Source organism: Marmota marmota, unplaced genomic scaffold (assembly GCF_001458135.2).
Source record: "Marmota marmota marmota unplaced genomic scaffold, marMar, whole genome shotgun sequence".
Classification (NCBI taxonomy): Eukaryota; Metazoa; Chordata; class Mammalia; order Rodentia; family Sciuridae; genus Marmota; species Marmota marmota.
In genome coordinates, this window is record NW_026000005.1 from 48616306 (window position 1) to 48629689 (window position 13384).

Genomic DNA, 13384 nt, shown 5'->3' on the forward strand with positions numbered 1-13384 from the left:
CGACTGAGGTCACAGCTCCACCCACAACATGGCTCTGCTCAGAGGGGACCGCGGGGACCCGAGGCCGGTACCTGGACTCTAGGCCAGGCCTGTCTGCCCCGCCTCTTCCCCACAGAGCCGCCTGTTGGTCCTGGCTGGGAGCCAGGAGTGGGCTCCGGGAGCAGCCTCTGTGGAGTGCAGGGTCCTCAGCCCTCCTTCACGGGGGCTGGAGGAGGCCATAGGGAGGCCTGATCCCCAAATTCCTAAACCCCAGCTCTCAGCCTGACTTCTGGGACTTGGGTCCAGGTGAGGGCTCCTCTGAGTCTGAGTCCCAGAGACTCAGATCCAAGTCACTCTCCAGGCTTGGGGTCCAAAAAGCCAGGTTGGTGTAGGTGACCTTTGTAAAAACAATAATAATAATTATTATTATATATTGGGGGTTGAACCCAGGGGTGCTTAACCACTGGGACACATCCCCAGCCCTTTTTTGTATTTTATTTAGAGACAGGGTCTCGCTGAGTTGCTGAGGGCCTCGCTAAGTTGCTGAGGCTGGCTTTGAACTCACGACCCTCCTGCCTCAGCCTCCCAAGCTGCTGGGGTTACAGGCTTGTTATTTTTAAAGCATCCCCCGCGTTCTCATCCTTGGTCAAACATGCAAAGAGAAGCACAAGAAAGATTGGCGCTCAAGGGGTTTGCCTGGTAGGTGAGGTGACAGGCCCAAGTGACTCCCTCTCCCACTGTTTGGGGGCCCATTCCTCCTCCTCATGGATCACACTGGCTCCATCCTCCCTCCCTTCATCTGTCCGGCTTGTTGAGTCGTTTCCTTGGGCAGCAGCTGGAGGAGTTGCGGGCGACAGAGGTGCCCCACTTCACTCCCCACCCCTCTCCCTTGCTCATCTTGACAGATGTAATTGTCTCCCTTATTTTGCTTTTTTCTCTCCTACCCCTCAATTTTATTTTCCCATTAAACACAGTGGGGTCTAAACGAAAAAGATCGTGTTAGTGGCACAAGCAACCAGCCGGGTGCTGGGGTGCACGCCTGTGATCCCAGCCACCTGAGAGGCTAAGGCAGGAGGATTGCAAGTTTAAGGCCAGCCTCATTAACTCAGTGAGACCCTAAGCAACTTAGTGAGACCCTGTCTCAAAACAAAAACTAAGAAGGGCTGGGGATGTAGCTCAGTATTAAGGTCATAGTTAAGTACCCCTGGGTTTAATCCCTGGTACTAACAAAACAAACAAAGGAACAAAAAAACCCACAGACTAGACATGATTGCTCTTCTTTCTAAGGCAGACGGGCCTCCCAGGGACACTAGAAGTTAGCAGATCACTGAGCCACGTGACAGGTGCCACCGTCACTGTGGCCTGTATTCTCATGCAAAGCCAGAACCTGCCCTCAGAACTCATTTCCCTGCTCTTACGTGGGGTCCCCAGGCCAAGGACGCTCAGTGCTAATGCCGAGAACAGGACGTGTATGCCTGAGGGACACACCCTTGTCCCTCTGCAGCACCAGGCTGCAGACAGGAGGCGAGGCGTCCCAGAGCAGCCACCATATTGGTGCAGGGGGCAGAGGTGTGGGGGGAGCTGGGCCCAGGCCATGGTTCCTGCGCCTTCCTTGCTCATCCTAGTTGGTTTCCAAAACTTCCCTGTTGGCATGAGGATCATAACAGAGGAGGGGGCCCCAGAGGGAGGGGCCCCAGGCTTCGCTTTTTGTGATCCAGTGCTTGACCCATCAGCTGGAGAAGCAGGGTCCTGGTCCTTGTCCAGCACCTTAGCCCTTAGGGAGCCTTTGTGGTCTAGATGTGAGGTGTCCCCTCAGACTCATGTGGGACACAACACAAGAAAGGTCAGAGGTGACAGGACTAGCTGCAACCTAGTCAGTGGATTAATCCACTTTAATGGATTACCCGTGTGGTAACTGTAGGCAGGTGGGGTGTGGCTGGAGGAGGTAGGTCACCCCCAGCATCTTGCTCTCTCTCTGCTTCCTGGCTCTCCTGAGCTGAGCCACTTTCCACTCTGATGTCCTGCCTCCTCTCTGGCTAGAGCAATGGTGTCGACGGGCCGTGAACTGAACCTCCGAAACCCTGAGCCAAAACATTCTTTTCTTCCTCTAAGTAGTTCTCGTGGGGTGTTTTGGTCACAGCAACACAAAAACTGGCTAACCCAACCCCCACCCTGGAGTCAGGAGTCACATTCTTAGGTTCTTCAGCTAACAGGTGAATGTTCAGAGGTCACCTGCTGCAGCCATCAGGAGTCCCATCCCTCCCTTACCAGGTGGTTTTAAGGATCCAGTAACACAGATCTGCTCCAAACACTAGATGGTTCCACACATGACACATTTTGTCTTTGGTATGACCATTGGTTCATTAGGTCTCACCAGCATTAGGGACATGGGAGATGGTTTAGGGCCTGAGTTTTTAAATGGTGATTAAAATGGGAACAGCCAGGGGCTCAGAGGGGCTGCCTGAGCTGCCTAGAATGGGCCTGTCCCCCTGCGAGTGCCCAGCCGTCTGCCGAGTGGACTCCGTTCATGGCAGTACCAGAAAGCAGCGAGGCCCGGACCCGCCCAGCCATCTCACACCTGAGGCTCCGGCCTCTGCAGGGCCTCTCCAGCTCCCCTTCGCTAACTCAAGATTTCTAACCTCGGCACAGAGCTGACCTTGAGAAATGGCTCTGGGGGCTGCTAACACCCTCTGTGTCTCAGGCACCTGGAAGATGCTTCTTTTGAGTGTCACAGTCTCCCTCATGGACACTGTCCCTGGATCCTGCCTAAGGTGATTGACCATGAGCCCCTCAAGGCCGCTGGCCAGGAGCCCAAGGACGCTGCATCCTGTGGGGCCTCCTGGCTCTGGCGTGCCTCCCCCTCACTTAATCGTCTGTAGCTTTCCTCTTCCTATAGCTCTGACACCAGGTGGGGGTTGGCACGGGGGGCGCTCAGCCACACGGGGAGCACCATCTTGGATTTGGAGCCTGTGAGCCCGCCCGCCTCACCCGGACCTGGCCTTGCTGGACAGCACTCTCCAGATCCCCGTTGTCTCCCTCCTTCTCCTTCCTGCTGAGCCTGAGTGGTGCTCCTCCCTCCCCGCCAGCGTCCCCTCAGTGCAGGACTGGGTTTATCAACACCATCCCTCCCACCTCACACACTGTCTCAGCTGTGGCTGTAACACAACACTTGAGCCTGGGTGATTCACGCAGAATAGAAGTTTATTTGGCCCACAGTCCTGGAGACTGGGAAGCCTGGGAGGGTGGTGCCAGCCAGGCTTCCTGATATGCAGGCATCACAAGATAAGACAGAGCAAGTGTGCCAGCCTGGGTTTCTCTTCCTTGTCCTCTAAAGCACTAGTGCCATCCTCGGGCCCCACCCTCTTGCCCTCACCTAGCCCTAATTACCTCCCAAAGACTTTACTACCAACTGTCATCAGCAGGGACACTTGAGGATCAAGTTTCCAATACAAAGTGGGGCACACATAGCCTGTGGGAACCCAGCCACTCCTCCTCCCAGAGTCAGGATCTAATTTTCTTCCCCCTTGAACCTGGGAAGACAAGGATTCACTCGCAGCCAACAAAGTGTGGTCCAAGTGGTGCCGCCTGCCTTGGAGGTTGAGTCAGAAGAGACTCCGGGTTCTGCAGCTTCCACCCACACACGGGCTGGAGTGCTCATTTGGCAGCCCAAAGCCACCTGCCAGGCCGATAGCTGCCCTGAGACGGCCATGCTGTGAGGAAGCCCAAGCCAGCCCCTCTGCAGAGGTGTCACGAAGACTGCATGGAGAGGATGGCCCGGCTCGCCACACTGTCCAGCCCCGTCCCCACCCACACCCACCCACCAGAACCAGAGCCACCTGCTGGTCCTTCCAGGTCCTGATTCTAAGAGGCTGTGAGAGATGGTACAGTGGTTGATGGTATTGGGGTGCTTTTCTATGAACCCTCATTGAGCAGACGGGCTTCTCCCAGCATGCTTTTCAAGTGGAAGCTGCTCAATTTCCCACAAAGAACAAGCTCAGGACGATGAGTCAGAGAATTCCGGCTTCCCCTGTGTCTATCAGGACTCTCGGTTGTGCATGGTGCAAACACAGGCCAGGGAAGGCTGAAGCAAGCAGGGAGCATGAGCTCAAGTCGTGGGAGCCACCCCGAGTGCAAAGTGAAGCACCCAGACCTGGGGTGGCCTGGCAGCCTGGGCAGGACGGTCTCCTCTGGTTTCTGGAACCTGCTTGGCTTTGCTCTGCCGGGACGTGCTCTCTGCCTGGTGGAAGCTCTTCTGGGGTCCATGGCACCCCGTCTCCGCTCAGTGATGCCAGCAGAGAGAAAGCTGCCTCCTGAGGCATCTGAGGACGTCCCTGTCCCCTTGTGACTGGAAGACCAAGGGACCACGACACCCAAAGCCACCAGCAGGACAGGGACAGACGGCAGCAAACAGTGCCCACCTGAAAGGGGACAATGGGAGGCGCGTCTGTCCCTGGTTTCTGGGTCCCAAGTGTCCGGGGCAGGGTCCCCGCTGTGCCAACGCTCTTCCTGGTGGTCTCCTTCTTGCCGACTCATCCCCATCCTTCTCTACCGAGTGCATTAGTGTCCCTGGGAACCTCCATTCCGAGGCTCTTTCCTCTGAGACTTCATGGGTTTATGTAGTGCTTCCCCCCCAAGAGGATTTGCTGGGGGTGGTCACTCCAAGGCCCTCCTGACCGATTCTTGAGCTTCTGGTGAAGAAGTTGGGCTGATCCAACCAGCAAGGCCTTGAACTTTGGGGTTGCTCCAATCCCTCTGTTTTCTGTTTGGAAATCACCGAAGTGTAGGTAATAACAACCAAACTCGCGCTTCTTGGGGGTCTGTGTTCCATGTTTCCCCAGCAGCTCCAAACTCACTGTCCCTGGTTTCTGGATCCTCAAGCCATCAGGATAGTCGCTGGCATCTGTCACCCTGATGCCCACGCCAGCCCCAATGCCAACACCAGGTCTGCTAAGGCTCTCGTTACAGCAGCAGCCCATTTCTGGTTCTGACGCACGCGGTAGACAAGCTTACGTCAGGTCGTGGCTCAGGGACCGCAGCCCCCGTCTCAGTGGCTCTCACTGTCAAAAGTGATGCACAAGTTGGCAAGGGTCTGGACCGACCTGGCCGAGCTGGGAGAAGCCATCGGAACGCCCTCTGGTGACCGAAGAGAAGCAAAATGGACAGAAGATGGCGCCACCAACAACTGAGCTTGGACAGCTAGAAACTGCTGGAAAAGGCCACAGATGAAAAGTGCTTCTGTGAACTGGAAGGAAATGAGCCCACGAAAACACCAGCCAAGTGACCAGTCAATAGAGATGCCCTGACTGTGTGCGTTTGTACCTGGAAGACGTCCAACACATCGTGGGGGAGAGCAAGTCATTTTTCCATAAAGGAAAGAAGAAAACAGAGAAGGAGACCGTCTAAGCTCGAGGTCCCTCCCTCACACGTGCTCATTTACGCAAAGAGCCCTCACGGGGTTTCCCTGTCGCCTGCAGGTAAGAGCCAGGCCCTGGGGCTGGCCATTGGGCCAGACTTCCAGCCCTGGCGAGCACTCACCATGGGTCCTTAGGTGCCTTATGAGCTTCCCCGTGCCTCGGTTTCCCCACCTGTGAACCAGGAAACACGTCAGTAGTGTTGAGGGTTGAAGGAGTCACGCTGTGTTCCTGGCCCATGGCCAGTGCTCCGTGAGAGGTGGCACTTGTTGTCCTTGAAGTGTTAAGTTACTTAAGCAGTGTTATCTGGGTTGTTCACTGTGCATCGAAGACTGTTATCTAAGTATTACTGTTGTCAAAGGTGGATAGGGAGGAAGGGCAGCTGGCCAGCAGCTGGGTTTCTGGGACTGTAGTTTCTGAGCTACTTCACGAATACAATCGACTTCCATAACTGACCACTGTCATGGAGGTGGGGAGGGACACCCGCTGGACAAGCACGAGAATGTTTTCTGGGAACAGCTGTGTCTTGAGGCAGACAGATAAATCTGAGGTGGCCTTTGATGTCTCTCAAAACAGAGCACTAAAATGAGTCACGGTCTCTCCTGTAGCTTTTTATCATTCCTAAATTGGAGTCTGTGTCTTCCCTGCAAAAAACATTATCAGCAGTAACGTGCTCCCTTCCTGGAAGAGTAATCAGGAGCCCGAATAAGTGAGTGTCTCCATTTCCCAAACGCTGGGCTATGAAATGGGAGGCTGGGACACTGCTCCTGACTCCAGGTGTCACGGCTGTCAGGGTGGCGTTTGGAGACCCCCCTGCCCCCCTGCCCCTGCCGTCAGGGGTGGACACCGGTGGCTTCCACATAGGGATGCTGGGAGGACCTCATGACAATGCACATGCAGGTGTCCCCAGAGCGTGGGGCACGAGCCACTCACTCAAACACCTGGAGACGATGTAATAGTGCTGATTCTCAGGATGGAAACGGCATAAAAACGGTAAAATTGGCTAAGTTACCATCGAAACTTCCAAAATTCAAGAACATGGTAAACAAGAGGAAAAGGCAAAGATAATTTTTAAAGAGACCTTTAATGAATCACTGTTGCTGGTCAATCCCCATAGAAAGAATTTAACATTAATAGGAGGAGACACAGGTGACTGGCGAAGGCAGCAGGGAGGCACCTTGTCCTCCGACTGGGGCATTTCAGAAAATAAGCGGATCCTCAGCTCAGGCCCCCTTTTTCCTTTAGGGGACCAGACGATGGCTATAGAGTGACACCTCCGACACCCCCCCACCCCCAGCTTTCCATGCTAAGTCCAGGCAACGTCCACCTCCAGAAAAGTCCGCCCAGCAGGCCATCTGGCTGTCAGTCCAAGGAGCTCTGCTGGGACCGGGAGGGGGGTGCTGCTGAATCCCTGATTCACTCACAGCCCCATCTGGCTCTCCCGGAGGCTGCATCCTCCCCCTTCATCTTTATAAAGAATCAAAGGGATCTTTGGCCCAGTTTCCCCCTCTCTGGTCTTATTTCTGGAATCGCTCTTCTGTGGGCAGAGGAAAGAGCCGCTCATGGCCTTTTGAGTCTTCAGCCAAACCTGCGGGTGATGTCCAAACTGCCTCGGCAGCCAAACAAATGCCAAAAAAGGTCTGTGCCCACCCACCAGCGGTTGGAGGTCCAGCAGGAGAACTGGCACACTCACACCTTCGGAGGTGAAGCTGCGGCTGCCCGTCCACCCGGCAGGACCTCTGGGACTGTGGCTCCTTCCACCTCAGATGGCCCTCCCGGTACTCCATCCCAGAGACCAAGATTCACTCACTGGCTCTTTCCAAGAGCGTCATTTGTTAGTCAGCTTCGCATCACTGTGACCACAGCAGCTGACGAGAACAACTTAGAGGACAAAAAGGTCATTTGGGCTGGTGATTTCAGGGGGGTCAGTCCATGGTCTCCTGGTTCCTTTGCTGCGGGCCTGAGGTGAGGTGGAACCTCGTGGTGGGAGGTGTGGTGTGGAGGATGCACACAGCTGGCTCACAGCAGCTGAGAGAGAGGGGCAGGGAGGGAGGAGGCAGTGCCCAGGCCAGGTGGGCCTCCGTGGGCACACCTCCAGGGACTTGCTTCCTCTAACCAGGCTCCGCCTCCCAATAATCCATTCAAATCATTAATTCATCAAATGGATGCACCCACCCATGAGGTCAGAGACCTCGAGAGCCAGCCATCTCCTCAAAGCTGCACTGCGGGACGTTACTGCTCTGCGGATCCCGCAGACCCTCGAGAGACCTTCCAGATCCAGACCATCAGGCATGCAAGTGAGCTGAGAAACCTCCAAATGTCCAGCAAAGACCGTAACTGTGACAGGCCAGCCACAGGATGGACTGTGTACAGCCTGTCAGGTGTGGCTCAGTGGTGGAGCACTTGCCTGGCCTGCACAGTGCCCTGGGTCCCCTCCCCAGCACCACACACACACACACACACACACACACACACACACGGAGTATTCATAAAACATTTCATAACACTCCTGTAATGTCGCATTAAGCAGCAAAAGAGAACACTGTGGGCAAAGGGGCACCCAAGCTAGGCCTGAGCTTGGGGAGGAGACGCACCCCAGCGCTGATGGGATTTTGCTGGGAGGGTGGCTTGAGAATCATTTCTGGCTTTGCCCCTGTGTTTCCTACCTCCTCCACGTTCCCCGCCAGGCCAGGGCTACCCGAATAAAGAGAGGCAACCAGAGCCTAATTCCTGTGAAATCCGCTTCTGGAAGCGCAGAGGACTGAACCCTGGGCCCAGGCGGGCTGCTCCGACCTGTGGGGAAGTAGCCATTGGACATCAAAGGATTCCTTGTCAGAAAAAGAGGGCCCTGGCCAGGACAGGGGCCGCTCCTGAGGCGCCCCGTGGAGGCTGGCCTCCGCCCCTTCCCTGCAGAGCACCTCCTGCAGACTGACTGCAGAGCTGCCACCACAGTCAGGACCACCTGCTAGAAGCTCCCGCTCCCCCTGCCTACCCAGGTCAGCTCCAACCCATGGCCTGGGTCCTGTGCTGCCCATACCTACCTGCTCCCTCCCCGGGGGCCCACCCAGAGCCTGGGGTGCTCCCACCTCTGGCCACAGGGCCTGAGACGACCTTCCCTGGATGGCCAGAAGAGGGCACTGTGGTGCAGCACGGCTGGGCTGGCCAGGACTGAGGTTCAGGGTCCCCTCTGTCCGCGATTCCCTTGGGAAGTGCGCGGGCCTGGGTGTGGCAAAGGCCTGCTGGACTCTGTCCCGACTCATGCTCTGTGTGGCCTGCAGCCAGCGAGGGAGGACACTGGTTCCCTGGGCCTGGGCTGAAGGCTCAGTGAGCCTTGACCTCCAGACATGGAGGTTACAGGGCCTCCTTTCTCTTGACCGGACACCCAGAAACCCTCAGCCCAGCACAGGTCCTCGTCTTGCCCCTCTCTGCCTCTTCACACCCAGACCCGGTTTCCTCTAGGGCAGAGTCAGGCCTTACCCACCTTTTCAAATGCCAGTTTCTACATTCCAGTGTCCAAAGGTGGACCTAACATCGGCGGCCTTGCTCCAGATACCGCTCCTGCCTTCATTCCACCACATACTGGGAGCTAAGAGAGGGGGCCACACTGTCTGAGGGACCTCTTGGGTCTCCCCAACTCTGCCTCGGTGCTGGCTGTACAGTGGTGCAGTAGGTGCACTGCACACTCCTGGAGGCAGGGTCTAGGGAGCAAGCAGGCCACAGCAGCCACAAACGCACCCTCTCGCATGTGGCCTGCTCCAGGCATGCGGTACGAGTGCTTTCGTGGGTCCCCGTCCTGGCCGGGTGCTTCTCCCTGATGGGGGAAGGGGGGTTCTCAGCTGCTCCCTGAACCTCAGTTCTCTCTGTCGTAAAGGGAGGGGCTGGCTTGGCTGAGTTCTACGCTCGGTGCTCTGGACGTGCTGAGCTGCACTCTCCACCTGGTTTTAGGGTCTCTCAAGCCTGTTCTCACTCCTCTACAGTGGGTTCTGCAGGGTGTCCCGAGGTCCCAGACTCCCACCTGGGCTCCTCCTCAGGACGTGGGACCCCAGCTCTGGCCTTCTCCCGTGTGTCCTCAGCTCTGCCCAGTGTCCCCTCCCACCTTCCCAGGAAGCTCTCTCTAGAAAAGCTTAATGATCGGCTTTGACTTCCTGCTGCTTCCTGCTGCACCTGCTGCAGGTGGGCACTGCCCACACGCAGGCAGAGAGGAGCGGGAGGGCGCGGAGGAGTGGGGAGGCTCGGGAGTCCCCAGGAGTCTGCCTGGGACCTTGTGCTGGCCACATTTGTTCTTGCTAAGTCACGACAGGTTGGGTGGGTCAGAAGGTAAAGGCGTGAGCACAGGAGGTCCACCCCAAAGCCGGCCGTGGTGCCGTCCTGCAGAGAGCACACCCAAGACGCCTTGGTGGGCGGCGGAGCTGGAAGCCAGGGCACTCCCACAACCCAGGATGCTGGCAAGGACCCCAACTCCACTATACCCCTGGGCTCCTAGGCGCTGGTGGCTGCTCCACGGAGCCCCTGAGTGCAGCTGAGCTCCCCGGTGTCCAGGTGCCTCTCGCACACAGCCGGAGGGAGGGCCACCAGCCAGCAGGCACGCACAGCCAGGTTAGGGGGTCACGTGGGACGTACTGAGGTATATCCTGAAGTACCCGGATCCGCGAACAGCACTGCGCAAGAGGATGATGTGATCAGCTGTTCCTGAGAGAAATCGCTCTGGCTGACCATGGAGAATGTACTGGAAAAGAGCCAAAGGGACTCAGGGAGGCCAGCTGAGAGGCCGCGCCGTAGTTCTAAAGAAGGTCGTGGCTGCACAGAGATAGGAAACACACCATCAAGGCCCAGGAAACCAGACTCATGCAGCTAATGTGCGGGCACCTCTGGGGCTCAGCTGCTGAGTGTCTAACCACCTGCAGCAAGCTTGGGTGGAGTCTGGGGATGAAGGAAGGCTGGGGCCAAGGAGACCACAGGTGCATGCCCCAGGATCCTTGAGACAGGGGACACCCTGCAGAATCAATGACAGGAGGGTGAGGGAGAAGAGGGCACAAGTGAAACTCCTCTGCCCATTCATTCCCCTCCCTTCCCTGATGGTCCCACCCAGGCCACAAGGGCCCCTGCAGCTGTCCACACTGTCCACACAGCCAGGAGTACCTACAGCTGTGGACAGCAATCAGGGGACCACGCCCAGTCAACAGGAGTTTTCCCGTGGTCTGGACAGAGCCATGGACAGGTGAGGACACAGAGCCCTCCGAATGGGCCATTGCTCAGACCTCTGAGTGATGGCAACCCTACAGAGAGGACCACAGAATAACCCCAGCTACAGTCCTGTGACCTGGAGCCTTGAGCTCGAGGTGCTTTTACTTTGAAATGAACTGAGGAACCTGAAGCTGCAGCCCAGCAGCAGGGGACCATGACCATCGCCTGTCCTGCTGAGGGACACAGACAGGACGTTCCCAGGGTCTCTGGAAATTCAAGATTCCCTTTCCACACTGGGCTACACGATGCTAAGTAAGGAATTAAATATTGCGGACTTTCTCTTACAGCCTTTTATTCTGAGATAATCGTAGCTTCACCTATGATTTTAGCTTGGTGAGGTGGCCACTCCTGTGATCCCAGAGGCTCGGGAGGCTGAGGATGGAGGATCGCGAGTTCAAAGCCAGCCTCAGCAATCCAGCGAGGCGGTAAACAACTCAGTGAGACCCTGTCTCTAAATAAAACACAAAATAGGGCTGGGGATGTGGCTCTGTGGTCGAGGGCCCTGAATTCAATTCCTGGCACCACCCCCCCCCCCAAAAAAAATAATTGTGGTGGTAAGAAATAGCAGAGAGTTTCATGCTGCTTCCCCAGCTCCCCCAACAGCAGCATCGTGCAGAGAAGTGGTCTCACAACCCACCTGAGAAGCTGGCACCGATTCCAAGACTCAGTTTTTGCAGAACTCTTAAAGAATACATTATCCTGTTCGAAACATAGAAATGTAACATTTTATATTTAGAAAAAAGCAAAAAGCTAAAATTAAGTTATAAGAACAACAGAGAAAATACCTTGGTGTGATCCTGGCAAGAAGTTCACATCCACATAATGAGGATTATCACATTTATAAGAAAAATCATTAAGTGGTTCTTAAAGATACTTTGATGGTCTGTAGAATCCTAGACAAAACCACTGACGTGCAGCAACACTTGGAGACGCCTCGGAGGTGACGTTGGGTGGATCCACTGACCAGGCCATGTTGTCTGGAGGGATTATTGTTGGACTGTGGCCTTTCTAAGTCTTCTGCCACCGTCACCTCCTATGTCTGGGAACACTGCACCTTCCAGTGTCCCAGTCTAGATTCTCGTCTTCCCCCCATTCATCCTTTCAACCCTTGGTCTTCCTGCCTATTTTTGTGCCAGTGTCTTGCTGTCTTGGTTACTGTAGTATGATTTAAGTTCTGGTCTATTTTAAATTCTTTCTCAATCTTGTTTATTAGGGTAAAAGTTTGTTTCTTGGTTGTAATTTTCCTTTCATTCATTTGCTTGTTTTTTGTTGATGAGCCCCTCTTCTGAGCCCCTGAATCTCCCCTCCTTATCCCCTTTCAATGCCTCCCACTGGTTTTAAGCTGAAGCAGTTCTCAGTCCTCGCTCCATCCGGAGGTCAAGGGGTTCTTCCCTTATTTTTTGAACTAACAGAGCTCTGATCAATGTGCAGTTCACTTTGGTGTGTGGTAAAGTTAGAGGTGGCCATCTCCTGACGTCCTGTCAATCGGGAGTCGTCTTGGAGAAATTTCTCCTTCCCCTTGAGTGGGTGGTCTCTCTTGGAATCGCTCAGTGTTGACTGCACACTTCCCTGTTCCCACTCTCCTGCTTCCTCAGGTGCCCGTGACATCCAGGACCACTTGCTCTAGATCTCCCACAAGCTCTACAACCTGGTGGAGCAAGTGCTCCTTCATTCCTCCTCGTTTGTGATGTTTTCTATGGTATTCCCACCTGCTCCCTCTTCCAGAATCGTTTAGGAAAGTGACTCACTTTAGTTGTGTGTGTGTGTGTGTGTGTGTGTGTGTTGCTGGGGATTGGGACCCAGGCCTGGGCATGCAAGCCAAGCACTGTACCAACCCAGCCCAAGTGACTCACTTTAAAACACAGGACTTTCCATTCTAATATGTAGCAGCTATATAAAAATATCTATTGGCTTCACTGTTAGTTGTATTAGCTATCTGGCCCCTCATCTTGGTTGTGAAGGATATTCTTAGCTATTTTGTCTTGTGGGTGCTATTATTAATGGGGTTTTGGGTGTGATTTCTAACTGGTGAAGTGCTTCTTCACAGAAACCAGGGCTGGAACTTCCTGCCCAAGGCAAGGCTCTTCTAGTGGTCACCGTTCACTGGGCACCGCCCCTGCCACCAGCCAGGACCCCAGGCTCTCTACTCCCCTGCCCGACCCCTCCTCTTCCACAGGGGCCAGACTGGCCTCAAATCCCCAGACCCTCCCTGCCCCCCAACCCCTCCCGGCCCCCCTTGCAGACATTTCCTCCAATGACTCCTGGGCCCATCTCCGTGGGCCAGACGGCTGCTCCACGTTGACCCACAGCAGGGTGCTCAGCTCTTTGGCTCATGAGCCCTGAGCTTCATCGGTGAGCCCTTCCTGCCTAGTGGGGCCCACCCTGAGCAGAAGCAACCCGGCTACCGAAGGACAGGCCGAGGCCAGAGCAGGACATCTGTCTCCCGGGAGGCCCTGGCATCCCTGCCCAGACAGACAGAAAAGCTGATAAGAAACGGACAAAACACGCTGCATTTTTATCTATGGTTTGACTAAGTAAGTTCTCTTAATCTCTCTGCGTAACACCGAGGCTGGGGCAAATCACAGTTGGCGTCCATGCTGAGACAGGCCGGATGGGACGGAGGCTGTTTACTTTCTCGTCTTTGGGGGACGGAGTGTTCTGACACCTCTACACGCCCAAGCCTTCGAGAAGGCACCAGAATTCCAGGACTCAGGTGCACCCTGACATTTATCCATGCCCCGCCCCCCCCC

The 13384-nt window shown here is 55.4% G+C and overlaps 1 long non-coding RNA gene across 6 annotated transcripts in view; it reads right to left on the minus strand.

Annotated features, from left to right (window-relative positions):
• Window positions 1–6457: 6457 nt before the first annotated feature.
• Window positions 6458–13384, minus strand: part of LOC107138493 — a 9416-nt gene continuing 2489 nt past the window's right edge. Inside the window, exons 2-6 of one of the 6 annotated variants that reach the window (XR_007349567.1) lie at window positions 11272–11333; window positions 10920–11085; window positions 10011–10187; window positions 9126–9201; window positions 6458–8976 (exon numbers count right to left, since the gene is read on the minus strand). This is a non-coding gene — a long non-coding RNA (uncharacterized LOC107138493). Of the gene's footprint in view, window positions 10188–10919; window positions 11086–11271; window positions 11334–13384 lie in introns of all 6 variants that reach the window. The other 5 variants (XR_007349564.1, XR_007349565.1, XR_007349566.1 and 2 more) reach the window with 5 other exon arrangements.